Source organism: Microchirus variegatus, assembly GCF_963457635.1.
Source record: "Microchirus variegatus genome assembly, chromosome: 6".
NCBI classification, from domain to species: domain Eukaryota; kingdom Metazoa; phylum Chordata; class Actinopteri; order Pleuronectiformes; family Soleidae; genus Microchirus; species Microchirus variegatus.
The window spans coordinates 14176926-14196624 of record NC_139807.1 but is presented as its reverse complement, the minus strand read 5'-3'; positions in this window follow the sequence as shown (position 1 = coordinate 14196624).

Here is a 19699-nt window from a genome sequence, read left to right as displayed (position 1 = left end):
AAGGGCCTGCTGCCCTCAGAGCTCAGCGGCTGGGGGACCGTCCTCCCCGCATTGATTCTGACCAAACCTCAACGACATGTTTCTTTGATGAGTTCTGTCTGAACTAGTTAGTGTGAGTTACTCTTCGTCTCAATCAAAGTTGACGGTTGCTGTTTGGCGTAAACATCTGGTGAAAGCCAAGATTCCCTTCACATAATATGGTGGAATCTGAGAAATCCCAGACAATTTTGGATGTCTTGTGTCTATCTGACACTAAATTGAACACGCAGACATGCACACAATCCCAACACCCCCGCCCCCCCCCCTTACACCCTACTTAAAATATCATTTGTTTACACCCCCCACCAAAAAGTCCCAATGTGCTGGAATGCACAAGGAAAAGCACTCTGAAGCCCCAGTGTGTTTGTAACCCTATAAATAAAGGTGGTGGTGGGGAGCGTGGTTGACCATAATTATACAGGCCCTGTTAAAGCCGAGGCGCACTCTCTGTCTGTCTGTCTGCTGGTTCTTCTTACCAGTCATGGCCACTCCCATTCACACACACACACACACACACACACACACACACACACACCCAAACACACACGGACACACAAAAACACTTTCAGATGGGATGTGGGTCAAAAGTTTTGTTTTTCTACATCTGTCTGGCCTTTTAAAACATTATAAATGCTGACAGTTAAGCAAACACATTTTTTTCTCACAAACACACACCCTAAAAGAACCGCCCTGTGTTATTTTCTTATTTGTTATTACCTTTGCCAAGGAGGATATATTTTTAGCTGAGTTTGTGTCTGTTTCACTGCGAGCAGCAAAACTCAACAAGTAATGGACGCATTTTGGATTAAAGGAGACATATTATGCAAAATCAACTTTTTAATAATTTTAATACTCATATTTGGGACTCTGGAGGCCCTATGAGTAGGCAAAGTTGGAAAAAAGATGACTATGTCATGTTTTGGTGGTCCTCCTCAGTCTAAGTACAGGAGATAAAACACGTCACAATGGGACATTCCTGGAATTGCTGTCTCGCGGAGCTCCGCTTTGTCCCAAAAAAACGCAATAGTATCCATGTTCTATTCTTAGCTCCACAGTGCAGCACAGAGTTCTACACAAACTTCCAGCCTCAGAGGATTTACGTGTCCAGTGGATACATTTTATATATGACGGCAATGTGCCCGCTAGAGTCGGCAAATGATGGCTTTTCCAAATGCTAACTGCTGTTAGCTGCCGGAGCCTCAGTGACGCAGATGTAGTTTCCTGTGTCTCATTTGCATTTAAAGAGACAGACACTCAAAACCGAGCGTTCTGAACAGGACTGTTTTGGCAGAGTGATTGAACTGCTGTGGTGCTTCATCCTTAAGGTATTTTGACCAAAGCATGTCACAGACATGTTCATTAGGACACCAGGGAACTATGAAATAGGGTATTATGTCTCCATTAAGTCTTTCGGGGATGTAGATTATGGCCCTCAAAAGAAATGATAAGATATTAGTAGTGATGTTGCTCAAGATTTGTGTTTTGACCACAGGAAACTTTATTGTGCCCTGAGGATAACTATCCTTTTTTTGGGGGGGAATAAAACATGACACAGATTGAGTCGATGTGTCAACAAAATAACCCTAAAAAGTTCAGACAACAGACAACAATGTTATCACCACAAGCACTTTAAGCACTTTTTTAAAATGAAACTGTCATTATGAATTAACTGAGAAGCACGTTTAATTGTTCATAGATGTCTATTCAAACAGTTATTTTGTCACCAGTGGAGTCGCCCCCTGGTGGCCAACTTCTACCTTTTCCTATTTCCAAGGCTTCGCTTCTCAAAGCAGAAGGCTGCAGTGTGTCCATGAGCCTGATTAAGGATTGTTTTTTTATTATGAGAAAGGGAAGTGTATGCATTATAGGAAACTGAGTGGCCTTGGCAGAGGTTTGTTCTCTCTGAGTACTTTCACCAGTTGAATGGATTTATATTTGATGAACAAATAAAAATTGATTGATTTTTTTAAAAATATATTATTATTTAATAGGGACAATGCAGTTTAATAATAAGCTGATCACAAAGAGATTAAAGCAGTTGCTACTTTACAACTCCATATTTGGGCTTTTGTATGTAAAATACATTATAAAAGCTGAAAATACACCACAATGAATTTAACCTTCAAAGTAGAAGATTTTATTTCTGAAATTGATTTGATTAGATTTTGTAGTTTGATTTGGAACTGAGAACCTCTTACAGACAATGGCATATTCTACAGTTACCAGTCACTGACTGTGCTCCTAGTAACTCTCTTCTTGTCTTGTCTTTGAATAAATCTGAAGAGGGATTATTGACACATTTGAACAGTAATTTAAGAAAACAGAATTTGACAAAGCTGTCAAAAATAAGCAAATTATATCTTTCTAATATACAAGATTAGCTTGTGATCGAGATAATTGAGCTCTTGAGCTGTTGAGTTTCCATAACATTGTGCACAAACTACATTTACCCCTAATGTGAAAAAGCAGCGTGCTGTCAGACCGGATTAGAGACGCACAAACTCTCTGGTTTTAGCGTTTGAGTTTTCATTGAATTTAATTAAATGTAATTTAATTTTGTTATGTGTATTTTCCATCTCGGTGGCCCGCATGTTCACATGCTCCATCTGGCCGTTGTGAAATGAAGTTCACAGCATTAGAGTTGAGATGTAAACACACATTCACACAGTGTTCTCTTTCTCGCTAAGCTGCAGAGACAGACATTTACCAAACTGTGCTGTATGTCGCATATCTGTACCAGCCAAGAGTGGTTCAGTGGTCCTTGTGAGAGTGTGTGTGTGTGTGTGTGTGTGTGTGTGTGCACGTGTACATGCTCACCTGCATATGTGTGAATGTGTTTATGTGCCTACGGGCAGAAATGTGAATGTTCATCAGCCAAGATTTTTTTATTTCTTACACGTGGAGTGGAGCTGTTTTAAGCAGTCAGAATAACACTGCAATTTCTATACTCTCTGCTGAACGGTACAATTTGTTCCAAAGCACTTGCCTCGCTGTAGAAATCACAGCTAGGCAGCCAACTATAGCTAGCTTAGTCTATTACCATCAGCCGGCCAACTGCCAAGACAAGAAACACATCCAACATTTTTAATACCTTGTTTTCACACAAGCGGTTTTTCACTACAGCTTATAAAAGCCAAATGACAATAACAATTGCATGTATAAGAAAACCAGCCCTCATTTGTCGGCAACTATAGTCTTCTTAAAGCTGGTGTTTTTTGCAGCCAGCCGTGGTGTCTATTCCCCCACCCTCATCCTCCTCTTGTGGTTTGGCACTGTGGTGGTGGTGGAGAGGGAGGGAGGGAGGGAGGGGTGGTTGGGATGAGGCAGTCTGAGCAGGGTAAAACCGGCTAGATTAGAACATGGTCGGGGTCAGGATGTTTAAGTGTCATATGTCTGTACACCTACCTCGTCAAGTTTTGCTGTTGTAATGCACACATTTTTCCCTTTTTTTGCTTTAAGATTCCCGCACGCCGACTGTGTGTGTGTGAGTGTGGGATAATTTCACACATAGTGGGCAAGGATGGAAATTGCTGAAAAGCATCAGGTTAGTGATTACTTTCGCTTCATCTCTCCGGTCCATTTATCTCAGAGGTACTCGGGAACAGAAGTAGCAGTAATGTATTTCAGTGCACCTCTACATGATAAAAGTTGACTGGCTGCTGCTCGTGCCACTCTCCAACACACACACACGCACGCACGCACACACACACACACACACACGCACACACACACTTGGTCTTCCTATGCACCACTGGGCCTTGTGGCATTAAACATTCAGAAGTAACAAATGAAAGCTCTCTTAAAAGCTCTAACCAAAGGGCTTTTACTAGCCTACCAGGCTGCATTCAGATAAAAACCAAGACTAAAGTGGTCTAGACAGCAGGAAATTTAACTCCTGAACGAATACAACTAAAGTTAAAAGCTTTCCCTTTTGGTGGGGATGACTGAATTGTGTACCATATATGTGTATATATCTAGATCTATATATATAGATCTAGATATATATATATACCTATAGGGTTTATTGCCGGCAGGAATTGAATTGGTACCACAGAGATGCAATATTCAGATCTTAAGGGGGCTTGTGCAGAGACGCTGGTCGGCCGTAATGACAGGTGACTGAAGGATGGAATTTTTGCAGTGCTTTTGATGAATGGTGATGTATCATCACATACTTTAACTGTCTGAGGCACTCGGCATCATCTGCAGTTATCTCAGCGAGTGTAATGATACATTTCGCAGGGGAAATATATGAAGCTCCTTTGCTCGTGTGAGTTAAGAAATGACATTAGTGTGGGCCAGTAAATCACCATCCCCATCTGTCCGCGTGCACAGCTGTCTGTCTGTCTGTCTGTCTGACTGTTTCCTCCTGGCGTCCTCTAGGTGTCACTAGAGGGGTTCGTGGACCAGAGAGCCACGCTGACTTGACCGAAGTGTCAGGAAGAGGATGCGTGTGTGTGTGTGTGTGTGTGTGTGTGTGTGTGTGTGTGTGTGTGTGTGTGTGTGTGTGTGTGTGTGAGAGAGAGAAAAGTGATGCTGTTGCTTCTTCTGTGCTCTGACAGCATCAATCCTGTTGCTGTGGTGATATCTTCTCCCAGGTGCATCAGTCTCTCTCACACACACACGCGCACACACGCACATGCCTCGACTCCCACAGCTGGTTGTTTGTGCCCTTCTCCTCTTCAGTATCTTAGACAGCCATCATTAACACTAGTGTCCCTGCGCTGCGCTGCTTGTTGGTTCCTCCGTGTCACTCTCCGCGCTGCACCGCGCACCTCGCGCCCCGCTTATCCGCAGGTGTCCTATCCATCCCACCCCCACCTACCGCGGATCCGCTAATGAGAGTGAAAATGAGAACAATGGGGAGAGGAGCGAGGGGCCCCGCCAGCTCATCTGGGCTCCGTTGATCTTGTTAATTGCGTCCATGGACGCGCTCCTCTCCCTTTGATGTGTGTCTGAAGAGCCCGCTTCAGAGACTGGCAATTACCACACATCATGTAATTGCTGCAAGACAGGCAGCCATATGAGGGAACCAGTGCTACTGTATGTGTGTGAGAGTGTGAGAGTACACGTGGACAAAGGTGTGTGTGTGTGTGTGTGTGTGTGTGTAAGAGAGAGAGAGATGCTGGTGATGTGATGTCTTTCAAGGTGTTATAACAGCATGTTAAAGGGGAACTATGCCAGATTTTTACCCTAATTTAACCGTTTCCGAGTCAGTGAGATGGTTAAACGGTTTGTTGCTGTGAGCTTAGGGGGTTGTCTCCACTCCCCCCCCCCTACTGTCTTTCAGCAGACAACCAGCACTGTGAGTTCAGCAGGGCTGTCGACCCAGATCCAGTAGAAAATCAGGACTTCATCTCGCAAAGTCTTGTGTCTCACAAGAAACACAAATTGCTTTATGGCTACACACTACTCGGCTAACAATTTTTGGTTCCAAGAACGATGGGTCTTTTGGTTGCGGGAATGTTCCTTGAAGGTTCCCCCCCAGGTTCTCCTGTGTTAGTTTTCCTAACGAATGTTCATACAACCTTTAGGGAACATTCGCTAACCCTAACCCTAACCCTAACCCTAATGGGAATGTTGTGTATACACTCTTAGAAATAAGGGTTCCAAAAGGGTTCTTCTACAAGGGTTGAGGTTCTCCCTGGAACCATTTGCTTCTGAAAAACCCTTTCCCGAAAAAGGGTTCTTGGTAACACTAATGGTTCCAGTAAGAACCATTTTGATCAAGAGAACCCTTTTAAAACCCCTTTCCTGAATTAAGGGTTTTAAAAGGGTTCTTGGTGGAACCCTCCAAAAGGATTCCAAGTGGAACCTTTATAAAAAAAGGTTCTACCTGGAGCCAAAAAGGGATCTCCTATAAGGACAAGCTGAAGAACCTTATATGGTTCTACGTAGCACTTTTAATTCTAAGAGTGTATACCACAGTGCAACTACAGGAGAACGTTTCAGTTTTTGGTTCCCTCAACATTTAGGGAACGTTAGGCACCTCCCTAACCCCTCAGGGAACATTCGGGGAGCCTTAGGGGAGTGTTAGGAGGGTAAGGTACCCTAACCACGTACCAGCGATAAGATCGAGGCAGCGATTGTGTTGTTGTAGATGATCATCATGGCAGAGCCTGCAAAAAAGAAGCAGCGGAAGGAAAGCGAGGAAAAGGAAACGACAGACAAGTGAGGGGCTGCACACCAGTAAACAAAAGACCGGCTCTTTTTCAAATGGCAAGAAATTACTAATGACAACCACAGAAGCATGCCAAACGGATGCCAACCTCGCGTTCTTGCTCTTGCACTTGTAAATATATTTGGGATAAACTCTCTTTTCTCTATGTATTTATGTGTATTTGCACTTTCCTGATGTTGTAAAGGCGTTTGCTCGACCATTTTTATGAATGATGTCTGTTGCTGGTTTGTTTTAGGTGGCTGATTGGCTGTTCTTCCATCAGCATGGACATGGCTTCATGGATTGTGTTCGCTTGCTCCGTTGAAAACAAATGCACATGGCCAGGAGAGGGGAAGAGAGGGGAAGAGAGCGTCAGCGGTGAGTTTCTACAACAATGAGGATAAAGTGGTAGAGACATGGGAGCTCTGTGGAGAAAAAGGTGAAAAAACAACCACTGTAAGAGAAAGCACTCAGTGCAAGTATACACTGTGTATCATTTCTTCCTGGGCCATAATATACATCCCTATAATATTTAATCAATACACATTCCAACGTATTAAGTTATGCTGCTAACAGTCAGAAAAACAAAAGTCTTTTCAAACCACAACACCTCGAGTAGAAAATGCTTTGATGCTTCTGACAGCTGCATTTTGCAAAATGACTTACAAGAAAAACAACGAAAAAAGGAAAACGGTTTTTTTTTGCAGGGATCAAAAGAATTTTTGTTTTCCTTTGGAATTCAATTAATCTGTTTATTCTCCCAAAACGCCATCATTGTGGTTTTGAGAGGAGACGTCCATGGCCTGTTTACATCCTCCACTCCTACTTATAAATGTTTCAGGGACAGCGAAGCTTTGTGTTTCTTTCGTGGTGAGTGTTGTTGTGTCTATTCAAAGGCCATAAAGTCCCATTTTTATTTTTTCATTCCATGTTTCATTCATTTGCTGTCATGTATTGTTGTTGTGTCGCGTGTGCTTTCACGGACAGTGCACACAAGGTAGACGCTGCTTAAAAATACTGTGAGTGAAATACTTGGTCTCATAATAGCTGTCGATGCTAAAAGCAGACCCATTCCAATGAGCATAAAGAGTCTGAGTATGAAAACATTGCAAGACAACAATGTGCATGAACAGGCGGCATAGATGGCTGTTGAATGAGAGGAGTGATTGCCCTCCTCTCTTTCACAATCGAATAATGGCCATAATAAAATGGCTCCATCTGTCATGAAATGCTTTCTATTTACTGTGCTCACACTTATCTGAAAACTATATCTGTCTGTAGTCAAGATAGTCCCTGACTGATATATCAGCCAGCTAAGTCAGGGACTCACAGGCAGAACATGTAGTGTGGGTTTTACGTCATAATACTAAAAAATAGAAATGTTAAAATGCAAAATTAAACTTATACTTATTTGGATGCAGTCAGAGTCACCTGCAGATTGAGGAAGAAAGGTGATTTTGAGTGGCTTTGAATGTGGCATGGCTGTTTTTAGAAACTGCTGAGCTACTGGGATTTTTACACATAACTATCTCTTGGTTTGCAGGGAATGGTTTAAGGATGTAAAACAAACATAATAAACAATAATATTTATAATAATAATAATAATAATCTGGCTGTTGTTTTTTTTTGTTTTTTTTTAAATGAACTCACCATGTCACTTAATCTGAGTCAGTACTTTTTTGCAGTGTAGAAGAAAAATATCCTTCTGTTTTGTACAAATGACCCAGCTGAAACCAAACTGCCCTGAGCTGTAAAGCACACACACACACAAGCATGCACGCACACACACACACACACGTTAAATCAGATAATGCCACAGTAGTGTGCCGCTCTGCTTTGTGAGAGATACAGACACAGCGGAGCAAACCCGTGCTCCCACTCCCACATCTGAATACAACTGAAAGTGCAGATGAAATGCACCACTCGGGGCTAACTACAGTTGTAAGATAAATACTGTGCCACATATTGCTCTGTTGGCAGACAAGGATTTGTCTCTGTGTGATAGACCACAAGATTACATGCTTTGAAATGTACAATGTACTGCATGCTGTAAATTAAAGTTTATAAATGATACATATAGGAACAGGGCAGGGGAACTGATGAGAGGACCAAGTTGTTTCTGGCGTAACTGTGTTTTTTCTCCTTTGTTGTAATACAACTATTTCAGTACATAACTGTACTGTGGGTCAGTGCGCCAGCATTTCCTTGTTAAGATAATCAGGTAAATGAGAAATCACATGGACAAAGAAAAATGCTCTGTGAATCTAAATATTCCGACCAAAAATTGTGACATTGCCGTCACTAACGCAACCAAAACTATGACTTCCTCCAGCAGTCTTTCACAGTAGTTGTATGTATTAGTGACATCAGAAGACAACGCACCCCATAGCTGTCCTAGTCGATGAAATGGCAGCTCCACAGCCAACAAACACACACATAATTTGAGGTCCTTATTGGGAAGACTCTCTCTTTCTCAAGGAGGACAATACACCCTCCTAAATGTTACATACTTGACCTTTAAAGGACTTTAACCCTATTTCTACAAGTTAACCTCGTTCTCTGGTGTCCTAAAGCACCACAGCAGTTTAATCACCCTGCCAAAACAGTCCTGTTCAGAACGCTCGGTTTTAAGTGCCTGTCTCTTTAAATGCAAATGAGACACAGGAAACTACGTCCGCGTCACTGAGGCTCCGACATTTGGAAAAGCCATCATTTGCCGACTCTAGCCGGCAAATGATGGCACATTGCCATCATATATAAAATGCATCCACTGGACACATGTAAATCCTCTGAGGCTGGAGGTTTGTGTGGAACTCTGTGCTGCACTGCACAGCCAAGAATAGATAACACTTTGCGGACCACAAAAACATGAGTGAGTCATATTTTTTGCCTACTCATAGGGCCTCCAGAGTCCCAAATATAAGTATTAAAATTATGAAAACGTTGATTTTGCATAATATGTTCACTTTAAATGTGTAATGCAGTCAAAATATGTATATATGTTTTTACTCAACGTACTCAAGGTGCGGTGCAGCCATAACACACAGAGGGTAGTCTCAGGATGAAGTCCTGCCAGAGAACTCCACAGGTGGGCGGCCTCTCCGCTAAATCAGTTATGTTCTATTATCACAGTTATGCTGAAGACAGTTTGCATAAAGGCTGAGCTGTGGTGTTATTATACGCACAAACAAATGACTGGAAAGAGCAGGATGAGGATAATTGCTCCATCAACACAACAGCCTCCCCAGAGACACCCTCTTTAATGTAGGTACACAGCGCACACACAGACACGAGTGGAAACTTAATGCATTGCATACGCCATACTGTAGAGAGATTAAATATTTTGACTGTGTTGCAACATGCCATGTTATTTTGCAAGTGGGTGAACCAGCATAAAATAATGTAAACACAGACTTGCGCACACACATTAGCACACAAACACACCGAGCAAGAAAAAAAAAAGGAAAAAGGATTGCACTGAGGCAGCTTGCCGAAGGGCAACCTGCCAAAATAGTGGGAGAGAGAAAGACAGACACACAGAGAAAGAATAAGGGGGAAGAGAGAGAGAGAGAGAGGGAGAGGGTTAGACGGGACAGGAAAGTCCTTACATAGTCCACAGGAAGAGCTGTGTCAGGCCAGGAAGCTCCTTGTTTGGGCATGGAGGTTTCCTGGCTGGCTGGAGGACTGACATTTCCTCTACTGGTTGGCTTCTGGAGAAGGGATCACGTTAAGGCTTGAGGGAGGCCGCAGGGGTGGAGGTGGTGGTGGGCCGACAGTTTGGCTGGGCTGGGCTCACTCTCTGGTTTCAGCTCTGGTGCTCCCTCCTTTTTCCCAGTCTCTGCTTTCCTCTTTGTGCAGCCTGCAGCTAGTGGCTTATTGCTGTAGGAGACCCGTATTCATAATGACAGTAATGATCTGAGCCCACTGTGCAGTCATGTAACATACTACATGCTGCTTTATTAGCGTAGTGATGATAACTGATAGCTGAATATGTAGATGGCGCTTTTAATAGTCACAGAGTCACAGAATGCATGTACAACAATATTAGCAAATTCACTACAGGTTACGGCCTCGCTGCCATAAACAAGACCTGCATTTCAGATGTGTCTCACACGAGTGACCATGTGTTTTTCACAGCAGAAAAGGACAGTGAAAATGAATTGTCAAATGTGTCAAAAGCACAACATGTTATGAAGAAGCGCTAAAGAATCCTGGGATATAACAGAGTGCTGAGTAGTGTTGTGTCGGTCACGAACGATTCGTTCGAAAGAACTGATCTTTTGAGTGAACGAACTGGGATCATCACTTCGTGAACTGATTCGTTCCTTTCTTAGTTCAGTTGAGCTCAGCAGCGAGCGTGGTGGCCAGGAGTGGAACTGCCGGGTCCTGTGACTCACTCGGAAATCTCCAGCGAATGACGTTGTGAATCTTCGGCAAATGACGCCGCCACCATGCGGGCAGGGAGGGAGTCTGTCAAGGCATGAGAGTGCAGTCATTCACCCGCGAACGTACTGACACACTGAACTGCGAGACTGAGGACGTGAATCTCGCGGACGAACTGAATCACTGAACTGCCAGACTGAGGACGTGAATCTCACGGACAAACTGAATCACTGAACTGCGAGACTGAGGACGTGAATCTCGCGGACGAACTGAATCACTTAACTGCCAGACTGAGGACGTGAATCTCACGGACGAACTGAATCACTTAACTGCCAGACTGAGGACGTGACTCTCACGGACGAACTGAATCACTGAACTGTCAGACTGAGGATGTGAATCTTGCGGATGAAATTAATCACTGAACTGCGAGACTGAAGACGTGAATCTCACGGACGAACTGAATCACTAAACTGCCAGACTGAGGACGTGAATCTTGTTGATGAAATTAATCACTGAACTGCGAGACTGAGGACGGGAATCTCGCGGACGAACTGAATCACTGAACTGCGAGACTGAGGACGTGAATCTCACGGGACGTACTGACACACTTTGGCAGAGGAGGTAAATCTTATTTGCGCTGTCACTCACTCATGACCCGTGGCGCAAACCTACTGCACTCAGTGAAATAATTGTATTATTATTATAATTATTATTATTATTGTTATTATTATTATTATTATTATTAATAAAACAAACAAAAAAACAATCTGCACTCAGGGAGGACGTGAGTGACGTGACAGGGCTCTTTCTAAGCACTGAATGATTCGGTTGAGGAATCTTTTTAACTAATTATTTTGATGAACTGATTCTAGTGATTCAATACAGTCAAATGAACTGCCGTTCCCATCACTAGTGCTCAGCATAAGGATATTTTTTATTAAGTATATACTAAGAAACACATACCTGCATACCTGCCATCTTTTAAATTTAGATAATAACAGTTTATTCACATCAGAATGATTTGTATCGTGTCACTCTCAAGTGCTTGCTGTCATATCATATTTTGAGCGCTCATGTCAAAGTGCATCCTGTTTCCACTGAGCTCTTCACACCTCGTCTGCTCTCACTGACACACTGGGACCTGTTTGCTCTCCTCCCCTCTTAGGTTTTTCTGAAGCTGCGAACACGGGTGCCAAACTCTCCAAAAGTCCAGAGACTTCACCATGAATGAGTGAAAAAAAAAAAACCTTGTTGGGGACTCACGCCTCATTGCTTATTGATCAACCATCTGTGCATTTGTGATGTCAATAAACTTCAACTGCTCCCAGTCAGAGAGGCAAGCAGAATAATATTTTCAGGTAAACAGCAAGTGCTCTCAATGTCAGACATTAACATGGTAAGTGACAAGTTAAGTCCTGCACCTGCACACACACACACACACACAAACACACACACACACACACACACACACACACACACACACACACACACACACACACACACACACACACACACACACACACACACACACACACACACACACACACACACACACACACACACCTCCCTCTCTCATACACACACACACACAAACTTTTTATGACAACCACATACATCACTCAAGACATGCCAGTGATGCAATGACGGAGCAGGGCTGTACTGCTGTTCCTCTGCTGTGTATTATGAGGTAATCACCCGGAGAGGCATGACAGCATGAAAAAAGTGAAGCATGTGTGCCTCAGGTTAAGGTGTGGATGTCAATGTGTGTGTCCCTCTGTGCGTGTATTTGTGACAGTGTCTCGGACTGTACTGCTGTCTGTTTTGTGACCATACACTGTCCCAATTTGAATTCCCTTTTCCCTCAGTTTGCTGCTTTTTCATTATTATCTGTGTGGATGTGGACTGGATGTTTCTTGTTACGTGGATAAAAAGACAAATGTGTATTACACCTCGGCGAATATGTTAAGCCTAACGGCGAACGCCCCAAAAAAAGTGCATTAAAGGTAAAAGTGCACACACATCACCCTCGGAAGACGGATGAGGCACATTTGAGAACAGCGCAGCAGGTAAACAACTGTTCATTTAACTGCAGTTCCTCCTCAGATTACTGCTTTAGAGGAAGAAAGAGAGAAAAAAGCTCATTCTCGTCTTCACAGCAGCTTTTAGCCGCTGGTCTACATAGAAAAACAGAAAAGAGCTGGGGTCATTACTCACAATGGAGGACTCTATTAAGCAGCCGTGCACAGAGCTAAATGCACACACAAACACTCACATCCCGAGGTGTAGAGGGAGAGAATCAAGTGTGTGTGCACGCATGTGCACGGGTCAAATGTGTGGCTCTCCGTGTGTGTGTGAATTACACTTAACTGTGGTGGTATTTCTGAGCTGTAAAAAAAAACAACAGACACACACACTCACATGAGTGCACACATGCACTTTGTAATCTAGCACCATTACCAGCGGCTTCATGTACATTAGAGGAGGAAAATGATGGAGGGCAGACAGAGACGGGGCAGCTGAAGGGGTCATTTCACCGAGGGGGGTATCTGAGGTATTTATAGCCAAGCAATTGATGCGTTGGAATCATACAATACACTTCATAATCTAATTACACATGCATCTAATAGAAAGAGTACACACTCACGTAAAGCTTACACTATAGGCCCGATGTTTGAGTGCACTATGTAAAAAAAAAAAACTTTTCTAGTTTCACCCTGCCAAGACATTGCAGCAATATGCCAAAAATGTTCCCAGGTTAAAGTTGGGTTACAGCTGCGGTCAACACTCATGACTTCACTTTGGCAGTAATAACCTGTCAACCATTTCACATTAGGAAGCGTAAAAAGCCTACATACACACTTGACAGAGCTGACAGATGCTGACATGCCACTGCATGCAGTCACAAGCCCTAAATGAGGACCTAAAGGTGTGGATGTGACAGAGATGTGGCTGTGCTCGGGTTCGCCGCGGCACACGCTGCTTACTGTTAACTAGCTGTTAGGGAGGCAGATGACGAGAGAGAGGGAGACAGACAAAGAGCGAGAGGAGGAGAGGATGGATTATTTATATTAATTTTTGTTATAAATAGCGGGAAATAAGACTTACTTAGAGCCGCTTAATTGTTTTTCTGCGAGTGTGTTGAGGAGGTTGATAATGTATTTACAGTACCTCATATAGATTGCCATTCCTGTGTACATGCACATACATATACTGGAGTGAATAATAGTACTCCACACACAAGGACCCACAGTAATCCTGTTAAACACAATGAAGATGAGGAAGAGAAAGGGAGATGGCCCTGTTTCCAGTCCCATTGCTTATCTGAGCTAACCAGCTACTTACAGTATATTCATACTGTTAGCGCGCATGTGTGTGTGTGTGCTGGTGGTCAACAGACGCGCTCAGCAGGTATCTCATCCTCTCCGGCCCCCCTGCTGCCCAGATGTAGCACACCGATGACATCAGCTGGTGTGAAAGTAGCCATTAGTTCCACCTCATCACTGTGGGACGAATATAGCAGCATAGGGCTTTCATCAAACATGGAGGACAGCTGTAGCGAGGGGATGGGAAGAGAAACTTGGCCAGATAATAATATTCATTCACCTTGTCCCTCCTCATCCTCTCCAATTCTCACGTCTCCCACTCCCTTGTGATCAAACCGTCTCCCCCAGAGAGTGATAACACACACACACACACACACACACACACACACACACACACACACACACACACACACACACACACACACACACACACACACACACACACACACACACACACACACACACACACACACACACCTCCCTCTCTCATACACACACACACACAAACTTTTTATGACAACCACATACATCACTCAAGACATGCCAGTGATGCAATGACGGAGCAGGGCTGTACTGCTGTTCCTCTGCTGTGTATTATGAGGTAATCACCCGGAGAGGCATGACAGCATGAAAAAAGTGAAGCATGTGTGCCTCAGGTTAAGGTGTGGATGTCAATGTGTGTGTCCCTCTGTGCGTGTATTTGTGACAGTGTCTCGGACTGTACTGCTGTCTGTTTTGTGACCATACACTGTCCCAATTTGAATTCCCTTTTCCCTCAGTTTGCTGCTTTTTCATTATTATCTGTGTGGATGTGGACTGGATGTTTCTTGTTACGTGGATAAAAAGACATTTTATCCACGTAACAAGAAACCTGTTAATTAAACACACACCTGTTTAATTAATTTTACATCCTGTTCACAGAGTTTGTGATTTTAAATGAGGCTTTTTCAAGTGCTGCTTTTGTAATACCTGGCATTGCCTTATGAAAAGCACAGCAGCCACAGCACACAGAGGCATTGTCAGTGTAAGTCAAAACTGTTAAATACAAAGCACAAAGCATGTCGCTCTCTACTGCTGTTGGTCTCCATTATCCATTATCTCTGGCCCTGAACCAGTAATATTGTTGTTGTTGTTTTTTCCCCCATGTTCTTGTACGCCTAAAGCTTCATTTCAATAGCAGATTAGAAAATTCACTGACTCATTCCACAGGTATTACCCAATAAATGGGTTAGGGATTATTTTTTTGTTGAGTACACTGGATGAGATTAAGTTATGGTCCGCTCTGATGTTGTGAGGAAAAGCAGTCCACTCACAGGATTGTGTGTGTGTGTTTGTGAGCGAGTGCAACGCTTCTTAGAACAGGTGCCTGTGGTGTTGACACCTGGTCTCCGCCTTTTGAATGACAGGTGGTGGAGTCAGTGCAGGGCACATCTGTAGGGTGGGGAGACAGAGACTGTATCTGATGTTGGGAGGTGGTCAGGTGGTTCTGTGGAAGTGAAATGTTCTATTATCCGTACACAGTGGTTGTTGCGATACTTCACATAAAAGCATGCAAACGCGTCAATGACCAAAAACATTTTAAAAAATCCCCCCAAAAAACAGCCTGACTTAATTCTGTGGAATAGTTTTGAGTGATTTTCAGCCACAAAACCCACAGACACACAAACATGAATACTAACACACACACACACACACACACACACACACACACACACACACACGCTCTCACCTGTAATCTGGGCTGCTGTGACAACTGATGGTTGCTCTGCACACTTGAACTGTGCTTAAAGCAAAAATCAGGACCCTGATTTACGTAGAATAATACGTTTATGAGGAACAAAGCAGGCAAGATGATAATTTTGCTACACAATTAGGGTGACACAGCAGTCTACTAATCTCACAAATTATGGTCATCTTGTGCACATTGATCTCCAATCTGAAGACTTCTATTACTATCAATTATTTCTCTCTCTCAGACACACAAACACACACACACACACACATCTACTTTTATTATCTTACTTTATAGCATTTTAATACGTGTAGGAGCATTCATTTGGTTTAATTTTGGTAAATTAATTGTTAATTGACATTCAGTTTGTCTGTGTGTGAGCACCGTGGATACTGTCATTGACCTCAGTCAACTTATTTGGATCAGTGTCATTTCTTGTATTGTTCATAACTGTTTTTAATAATTAATTTAGAAAAATCATTGATGAAAATCTGTTTAATTGTTCAATAGTGCGTGTCTGACACACTGCTCCACTCACCTATGACGGAACAAAAGAAATTACAGGAGCAGCTAAATCGGTCGTCTTTTACTGTTACAACACTATTATTATTTGTTTTAATTATTTAATTTGTATTTGTTTTGTTTGTTGTTGCTCAGGATTTGAGGTATTGTACAGTGCAGCAGGGTAATAAACGTGTAGGAGGATCACGTAAGCCATCTGCTGCAGACCACGTTAACCCTCTGATAAATACAGACAAGTCTCTGTGAGACATGACTGCATTGGTTTACTCAGCTTCGGGGATCCTGCTGAGGGATTTCATGTGATAGTCAGACTCACATACAGAAAAGAAAACAACTCCAGCCCACTTAATATCTTTGACATATAAAACAAAAAAAAAAACTTATGAGGGCCTGTTTGCATTTCAGAGCCACCCAGGTGCCTTTTGTAAATCTGTAGTGTACTTGATGCTGAGATGAAGAGCTGTCATATGTGGAGGTACTTAACCGTGGCGCTGTTTTGTTGTCTGTTCAAAGCCGCGAGCTTCAAACACGCATGGCTGATTAAATTGAGCTAAAGTTGCCAGGACACCTGTAGATTATTGTTGAAGTGATTCTGAAGTCTCTTTTGTGCCACAAATAATACCAGTGAGTTGTGACGCTGTTGCATCTCGTGTGTTTTGAACAGGTGAGCAACAAATGCATGGAAAAGAGTCACTCATCCTAACCTAGAAAATATGAGCAGATTTGTGACAGTCTTCAGTATCTTCTATGTGCTTGAGGTTTTTTTTCTATACATGCATATCAGTTGTTTCAGGTGTGGTGAGGCTCTTTGTCAATTTTATCATGAATTATTTTGTCCAGTTTTGTTGCACATAGTTTCTGATGTGCGTTCTTCAGTAAAGCGGACCTAGTTCCAATTAACGCTGTTTTTAAGTGTGTATCAGCGTCATTACCTTGTTTAAGAAGCCCTGAAGGTTCTAAACAAACAGTTCCGCCACTGCTGAGAACGCTGTGTTTTACTGTAATCTCAGGCTCAGCGAGATCTCTGAAAAAACACAGTCCGGTTCCGTAAAACACCGGTTCTCCGGAACAGCAGATCCTCCTGCTCCGGGCACTAGTCCGGGCACATCCGGTTGCGTACATTGAACCGCAGAAGAAGAATAACGTCCGTTGTGGAGGTGTTTCACGAGCGACAGTGTCTTCTGACTCTGGGTCTGACTCCGGGTCATAAAAGAGACTGCGGCGGGGAGTCGTGACGAAGCTATTTTTAAACATTGTTAAAACAATGTTTTGATAATGAGAAGCAGTGCATCCACCGTTCCAGAGGGGGGAGCTGCGCTTCTGAGAGCGGGTGTGCTGAATATGTCACTTCCGGGCACTGGCCAATCACAAGACACTGTTTTCTGGGTGAGAGAGTTGAGTCTCAAATCTCGCGGCTGGGAAACACCGTCAGAAAAGAGGATTTCTATCGGCTCGTTTACAACAACTAGGAGGTTTTTGACCATAAAAACAAGTTAATGTATGTAAGTAGACCTCCATAACTAACATATATGTGCAACAGGACCACTCTATGTGAGCTTTAATGAAGCGAAGCACGTTGTCTGCGTAAATGTTGCAATCTACCTGAAATTACTTGGAGCGAGGAGTGAGGGAATCAAGCGGGTTTAAATATAACTCTCTGATCCCAAAAGGCTCAACAGGTGTCAAGTGCAAGAGGCAGAACAGGGAAAAGCACCTGACGACTGCCTCAGTGTTCCCTATTGGCAGGATTAAAGAAAAAACATCCCAGCGAGGCAGAGTGAGGCTCTGAACATGAGATCAATGGAGCATATTTAAAAGACATTAGAGAGCAGTCCTCCTGTCACATTCCTGTAATAAAGTACAAGAATCTAGCCTTCCAGCATACAGTACCGCCTCTGTGACAGTGATTCTCCTGTGTCTCTCCTCCTGCGCTGAATCTTCATGTGGAGATGAAAGATGGAGAATGGCCAGTGCTTTCTGTGCGCTCAGCTGGCCACTGGGTCATCGTACCCAACACTGGGCTCTCCGCAGCGGCCTGGGAGATGTCAAGGAGTGAGGGCAGAGGAGAACAGATAGCTGCCGGGCCCCGGAGCCCCTCATTCGTTTTCTAACTTGCTCACATTAAAGAGAGCTCTAATCACTGCGGGGACTTGGCCAATGATGTGCTTATCAAACGGCATATTTCAAAAAGGCATCTTAAAAGGCCCGAGGGCGAAAAGGCAATAAGAGCACATTTGTATGTGGATGAAAGGGAAAAGTGTAGACAGACCTTGCATCAGAATACAGGGGGGGGGGGGTGGATCATTAGCATCTCTTGGAAAATATGCACAATCGAGGGAGGGGGGGGGGGGGGGGTAGTTACGGGATGAGGATGGAGAGCTCAGGGAGAAAAAATTGTTCTTTTTTGCCATTTGTCCTTTTTTTTTGCTTCACACAGTTCCCAAAAAGAAAAAAAGAGAACAAATACATTTTTGAACAAAGGCAGGGCTCTTGATGTGGAAACCCGTCGGGGGCATGAGGTGGCTGTGTTGTGGGTTACGACGAAGCGAAGCCACGCTGCATCTCTACACGCCGAAACTCCTATCTCGCTCCTCTCACACAGAACAGGCCCAGCGCTTTGATAGATGTCAACGAGGCTTGAATCAGAGGATGTGATGAGCAACACGGTTCTCTCATACTTTGAGGGACATCGGCCGTCTGTCTTTGGAGCATTTTGGTTTTGGACTCCGCTATGTAACCAATACGCTGTCTTCACATGAGACGGCGATGTGAGAAGCACAGTCTGTGGTTTTCTGATCGACTACAAGACTTTCCTTATGGCACAGGACTCTGAGAAAGTTGTGATGCAAAAGCGACTGAATGGCTGTTGATTTGCAGCCAGGGACCAAAATAATGCTGTACACAATGACAGGAAACAAGAGCTTTTAGGATTTTTAGCCACACAAGGAGGTTTGAGACGTGCCCAAAAAAAGTTAGATGTTCTTCTGAGTGGAAACATAGAGATTTGGACATTCTGATGATAGAGCTCGACCACAGTGTTGATTTGCTGAGTTGTCTCATATTTAAATTGGAGCAACTGTGTAGATTTTATTCCATAAAACTGACCTTACGATGATGTTTTTTTTGTTGTTGTCACATGTGCGGAATCATCTGTTAATGTTTACACACAAGTGTCTCCAGGTACATTTGTTTCATGAGGACATTTAAGGGGGGCGGGAACAACGGCTGCTAACAAAGTCAATTCCACATAATTACAAACTCAAACAGCCACATTCGTCAGTCTATAGACAGTCACTGTGTTCACTGAACAAAGACATCTGCATGCATGTGCACACAAACACATACAACTCATCAGGCCCAATTTAAAAAGTCAATTTGGGATCAAGAGACCAATTATCTTAATTATTTTCCCTTTCCCTCCATCGCTCTCTTCTACTTGTTTTCCTGCTTTCTATTTTAGCTGTGTTTGCATTCGAGAGTATTTTGGTTTGTGCGTTTCACAACACAAAATTACGGCAAAGCATTGAGAGGAAAGGGGCT